Source organism: Nicotiana attenuata, chromosome 1, assembly GCF_001879085.1.
Source record: "Nicotiana attenuata strain UT chromosome 1, NIATTr2, whole genome shotgun sequence".
Taxonomy (NCBI): domain Eukaryota; kingdom Viridiplantae; phylum Streptophyta; class Magnoliopsida; order Solanales; family Solanaceae; genus Nicotiana; species Nicotiana attenuata.
The window spans coordinates 18,825,614-18,832,556 of NC_031989.1; positions in this window are offsets into that span (position 1 = coordinate 18,825,614).

Sequence of the window (6,943 nt, forward strand, 5' to 3'; positions counted from 1 at the left end):
GAAATGATACTGCTAATTGGAAGTGATTTGACGAAAGTATACGTCTCAGAAAGAGGTAATGTGATTAAACTGATGATACTTCGATAGTATTGTGGCGCTTTCTTGTTAGGTCAATTGCCGATATCTGAGTTTGTGTGATGGCACATTGGGATTTTAGAATATCTTCCGTGGAATGATTGGGTACTTGAGGTGTGATATGTATTCATAAGGCGGAATTTAGGATCAGGTGTAGTGATTCGTGTGCTATGTGGAGTTGGAGACTGGGAGTTCTCAGGTACAGACTATGTAGTGGTTGTGGATCGTGTGTATTGGTACCGTTTAGCGGCTATTGGGATTTGGAGGCCCGAGTGGATCTTTCTTTGCTTGGTATGTTAGATTTTGGATATGATGTTGGGGTATGGACTGGCTGTCTCAGTGCTGGGATGTTCTTGACTATTGCGCTATGGGCTATGCCGTAAAATGCCACTGGTTGTGTGGCGAAGTGCATCGGGTTTTGTTCTAGCAGGGTGGTTTGTATTCCAAAGACCAGCGGACGGCTGGGAAGGACTGCCTTTCGTAATTGGGCCTTCGTGATGGATGTTAGTGCAGAGGTTTTTACCATTGGTTCAGTTCCGGTGTTGAGGGACTTTTCGGATGTGTTTCTTGTGGCCGGGCATGTCGCCGGGCGAGGTTGTGGATCTCGATATTGATTTGGTGCTGGGCACCGTATCGTACGGCTCCGGCAGGAGTTATAGTAGTGGAAGGAGAAGCTTCAGGCTTTCTTGGTAGTGAGTTCGTTAGTAAGCTGATATGGATACGTGTCTAGCTTGAGTTGGCTTGGTTGGCCCCGATATGTGTTGTTGAGGGATAGGTTGATTCGGTCGTTATGGAGCTTGTTAGTGATCTGAGGAGAGATATGAGTTGTTTTTCGGCATTGTGAGACGTTATGATTCGTTGGTTATGGGCACATGTGGTGCGGTTCTATTGGGGGATTCATAGTGGAAGTCGAGTGGGAAGAGTAATTGGGTATTGCTTGGTGAAAGGAGTGTTGGTTGTGACCTATTGTGTTGCGTGTCGTATGTTATTTGTTTCACCGTGGGGGTAATGAATTGCCTTGGTTTCAGACATCAAATGGTGCGTGGCTGTCGATTGGGGCATGGTGACTTGAGGTGTTTCATGTGTAACAGTATTGGGATAGGATCGCGCATTGTGGTGAGGCCACGTGGAGAAATGACCTTTCGGGGTAGATTCAGGTGTTCTATTTCTATGATGTGAGACGGGGTCTCAGCTTTGTGTTCTGATGGTACTGACGAGCTTGAGGTACAACTATTTCGTTGAGTCATTTTTCATGATTTGAGTGTGTTCAGACCGTTTTTATTGGTACGTGTATTATGCAAGTTGTGGCTTAGGCCTGTATTGAGGTGTCATATCACTAGAGTGGTGTGTTGGATTCGAGGTGATCGTTGGAGTCATTAACGGATACGAACAGATTTGGTTTCAGCTTGTTAGAAGGATAATATCGAGGTCCGGCCCGAAAATCTGTTGTGGTATTAGTCAAAGGGAAGTGGCTTCATGAATGGTTGATCTGAGAAATGGTTACGGTTTATCGCGTGTTTCATTTGTCGTTGGCAGTATATGAAAGTGTTGGAATAAGACTTTGGCTAATAAGAGTTTTTCTACCGGTATTTGGTTATTGTGGGCAACTGCTGTGAATAGAGGCTATCGTTTCGAGTGTTTGGATTATGTGGTATATCAGATGGTCTCACCTGAGGTTGCAGGTATGGGTTATTACAGCTGGTTCGGGTTTATTCTGAATATAGACGTGAGGTTCTGATCTTGTGTATGATTTCAGAAAGTGCAATGTGGTTCTACGGTTTATGGTTTAGATGGATTATGAGATTTCAGCTATGTTGTATTATCGGACCTATACGAGATAGGGTGACGTGGGATCACCCCGGGTGTATGCTTGGTAAGGTCATTCAGGTATTGGTTGGCTTCTAGTACAACTCTGGGTGCGCTCGAGGACGAGCGCTGGTTTAAGTTGGGGAGGATGTGACGACCTGACCCGTCGTCTCATGAGTTACCGCTCCGTTTCCCCCATTTTATGCTTCTTCATGTTTCATTATCAGTATTTGGTGTGTTATAGTTGATTCGGATTGGTTTTGGTAGAAATGAGGCACTTAGTCTCTTTAAGGAAGGCTTATTTTGGAAAAGTCAACCGAATGTTGACTTACGGGCTCGGATGTGGTTTCCGGTGATTTGGTTAGCTTCGGGGGATGATTTGTGACGTAGGAGTGCGATCAGAATTAATTTTGGAGGTCCGGTGTAGAATTAGGCTTGAATTGGCGAAGTTAGTATTTTGGCGAATTCTGGTTGGTGGGTGAGATTTTGATCCAGGGTCGGAATGGGATTCCGAGAGTTGCAGTAGCTTCTTAGGTGATTTTGGATGTGTGCGCAAAATTTCAGGTCATTCGGAGGTATTTTGGTCGGGTTTTTGATCAAATGCGTATTTCGGAAGTTTTGAAGAAACTTAGGCTTGAATCCGATGTGATTTAATGGTTTTAGCGTTGTTTGATGTGTTTTGATGATTGGAACAAGTTTGAATGATGTTTTAGGATGGGTTAGACCTTTTGGTTGAGGTCCCGAAGGCCTCAGGTGAATTTCGGATGGTCTATCGGGGAGTTTGAGACTTGGTGAAGCAGCAGAAAAATGCAGCAGCAGTTGCAGGTATTAAAGCTTCGCGATGGAGGGGGGGGGGGGGTCACCCGCGTTCGCGTAGAATGAATTTGGGTGGCCCTAGATTTGGTCTTCGCGTTCGCAATTTCATGGTCGCGTTCGCGTAGTTCTGGGAGTGGAAGCATCGCGATCGCGATGGTGCTTTCGCGATCGCGTAGAAGGAAGTTGGGCCCCTGAGTATTAGTTCATCGCGTTCGCGGCCTTGGGGACGCGTTCGCGTAGTTGAGTTTCCTGAAGGTTCGCGTTCGCGGGTTGGTCACCGCGTTCGCGTAGGGGTAATTTTAGTCAATGGGTTTTTGGTCATCGCGGACGCGGGGCGTTGACCGCGTTCGCATAGAGTAAAGTGACCTGGACAGAAGGGTTTTTATTGAATATTTCATCCATGAGTCTAACCATTTTTCCTCCATTGTTGAGTATTTTGAGAGCTCTTTGGGACAAATTGAAGAGGGATTCAAGGAGGATTGATTGGAGGTACGTTCCTTGGCCTAAATACATGAGATTATGATAGATTTAACATGGAAATTGGTTGAAATTCATCAAAAGGGGGTAAAGCTAGGGCTTGAGAATTGGTAATTTAAAAATGGAATTTGAAGGGTCAAATGGAGTCCGATTTTGGTAAATTTGATATGTATAGACTCGTGGCGAGATGAGGAATCCATTGATGTGATTTTTCTGATTTTTCGAGAAGTTGGCCTAGGGCTCGGGTTTTGCTAGTTTCGAGATTTTAGCTATTTTTCGATTGTTTTCGATTGAGTATTGTTCCTTTAGCATATTGTGATGTATTCGCTCTGATTTTGGTTAGATTCGACGCGCGTGGAGGCCGATTTGAGGGGCAAAGGCGTCGCGAGCTAGAGATTTCACCGGTTCGAGGTGAGTAATGATTGTAAATGATATCTTTAGGGTTTGAAACCCCGGATTTGCACCCATAGTGCTATATTGAGGTGACTTGCATGCCGGATAGAGAGCGTGGGGTAGAGCACTGTTGGGGATTGTGACTTGGTCCGTCCCGGTTGTTGATTTTACCACGTAATTGACTGAAACTTATTTGATATTTCATGATTTGGGCTGATTGCCGTATTTGGGCTTCGTGCCAATTATGTGAATCCTTCAGGGATTGATATCATCGTTTTCGCATTATTTTTGCATATTATTTGATCTCGGTCCAAGGTTTTAAATACTGTTTCGCAAACTCAGCCATCTTTCTAAGATTTGAAAACTTAAACTATAATTTATTGACGTTTTGAGCTGAGAACTGTTATTTTAACATTGCCCGAGTGGCTTATGTGCATTTCTGGACTGAGCATGGATCGGGCTGCACGCCGCAGTAGTTTTATATTGATTTTGAGGCTGAGAGCCTGGTTGACTACATTGATCTTGAGGCCGAGGGCCTGGATGGTTACTTTGATATTGTGGCCGAGAGCCTGGTTGATGCCACGAGATGGCTTGATATTGTGCTAGGGCTGTAGGAGCCCCTCCGGAGTCTGTACACACCCCTAGTGAGCGTCGTCGACGTTAAATGGATCGGGCTGCACGCCGCAGCGGGTACCGGAGCGTACCATCATATGCATTGCATTGCACTCATGCATTTGTTGCTATTTGTATTATCTGTCATGACATTTCAGCATTCTCATTTCATTGGCTTCCATGCTATTTCTGCATTACTTACCTGATACCCTGGTGTTATTTGTTAATGGAGTGCTGTGCCCGAGGGGCTAACTTTTGTGCTGACTTGCACTATCTGTTTCGCATTCATTTGCTTAACTGTTGGAAAAAGATATTTTCAAAAGAGGTTTTAAACTGAGCTAAGATGGTTTCTAAAGATTTCACGGTTTTACTGTTTTCTCAAAGGGTTACACGGTTCTATATAGCATGATGGCTTGCTTACGTGGTTTCTTGCTGCTCAGTTACTATTTACCTTTATTACTCACTGAGTTGGAGTTCTCACTTTACTCCCTGCACCTCGCGTGCAGATGCAGGTATTGGTTTACCCGGTAACGGGTTTGAGCTGGTTGAGGATTTTGCTATTGTAGCTGAGCAAGGTGACCGCCAGCGTTCGCGGCACCAGATTTCTTCTTTTTGATTCTAAATATTAATCCATGTATTACAGGCCTTGTAGTTGTATTCAGAATCCTTCTAGATGCTCGTGGCTTGTGACACCCCGGTCGGGCTGTGTCGGGACGGTTCCCTATTTTTATCACTTTTCTTCCGCACATATGATAGTTTTATTAATGTTTTAGACTTATTCATGCTAAGTAAGTATTAAAGAGGTATTGATATTCTGTTGGCTGGCATTGTCTTCACGAGAGGCGCCATCACGACCGGGTTTAGGAATTGGGTCGTGACACCGGACCAATACTTCTTTTACCTTTCCTGCAAAATTTAGACAAAGTATGGAAGAAATACGATAGTTTTTTTTTTTGTATTTTTCAAAGAAATTATATGTTAAAAATCAAGTAAAATGCACTTATCAAATTCTCCCACTTGAATATTTGCTCGTCCTCGAGCAAATAAAATAACTAAACATATCAGCTATAACCAAAATCATGAGACCTTTCGCAAAAGAAAAAGTAACTAAGACCAATTCACAAGTTCATACAACTTTTAACTGTACTCATATTCATCTATTGAGAACTGAAATCATAATATTTCCTAATCCCTAGTGTGTCTCACCAAATGAAGAGAGATGCCCATATAACACACAATATATATATGTAGAACAAAGAAGGGAATAGATGAAAAAATTCACTCACTCTCAACAAAGAAGTATCTCAAGCTACTGGAAATTGCCATATGCTTGACTATCATGTGGTTCTCCACTAATGTAGGAGTCTTTGAGTCGAGATCCTGTAGGACTTTTGCAAGGTTGTAATGTAGGTTTAGGGATAGGTATGATACATATGGATAATAGTGACTTAAATTCCCTATGGGCACTACACTTTATTTTATCACTTAAGCACAATTGTCTTTGCTATGATTTAAACAATAACCTCTATTTTGTTTCATCCCTTTCACATTTTTTTTACCGAGACGCCGACATTTCTTTGTTGCTATCCTCTCCCTTCTTTCTTTTTTTTTTCTTTTTTTTTAAGAATTTTAGCAGCAACTATCTTTTTCAGTTCTCATGGTAACATCTCAAAAGATTTACAACCTCAAACAATTATTCTTTCACCAATTATTTTCACAATTACACCTCACGCCTAGATTTTTACATTCAGATCAACTCTTAAAATGCCCAAAAGGGAATTGGGTGAACAAATAACAAGTCATAACAACAAACAGGCTAAGGGTTAAAGCTTGGTGATCAACAAAATAAGAGATAATTTATTTAGCCTCAACTGGGCTAACTAGGGATAAAAATCTTTAAGGTAGGTCAATTTAGGTTATGGCTCAACAAAGAAGGCCTACATTCATTTCTTAACTCAAAGATCTACCTAGAATTTCGCCTCAATCTACATTCAAGGCAAGTTCTAGATTTCCAGATAAGCAGGAGAACTATACAATATAAGCTAACAACACAATACACTTGGGCTAACGAAAACTATGATTCCAATCACCAATAAGTAAGTATGAGCTTAGAAAAGTGATCATAAAACCCGTGTGCTTAATCAAATTCGTCTTTTTTAAGTGTCATACTTTTCAAGTCAAATCAAGTTTAGCCAACCTATTTACCAAAATAAGTTAAAACAACTAAAAGTTCTAAAAAAAATGTTCGGTTCAAAATATTACGACCATGGCAAAGAACCGAACAAGAAATCCATGGAAGTACATGAAGTAAGTGTAGACCCGTTCCTCTTCAGTTTATTTTATTTTTTCAGTTTTTTTTTTGTTTTTTTTATATGTATAACTCAAAAAAAAACACATATAACAAATATATTCCTCTACCCCCAAGCTTAAATAATGTCATATCCTCATCACAAAATAAATTAACAGTAAAAGGAGATAAAGGAGCTTCCCTGATTTTTTCCGATTCTAGCCTCATTTTCTTTTTCTTGGCTTCTCAAAGTTTCTCTCATATAACAAAGACAAGATTATAGCAAAGAAATGTTCTTTTTCATGATAGGAGAAACCTTTCATTGTCTAAATCATGGGAGTATTTTTTTCATCATGGCAAAATATATTAATACATATTACATACACATCTATATATATAATATAATACAAACATGCAATTTTTATTATTTTTTAACTTTTTTTTTATAAGAAGAACAACTAATATAATTATATATAT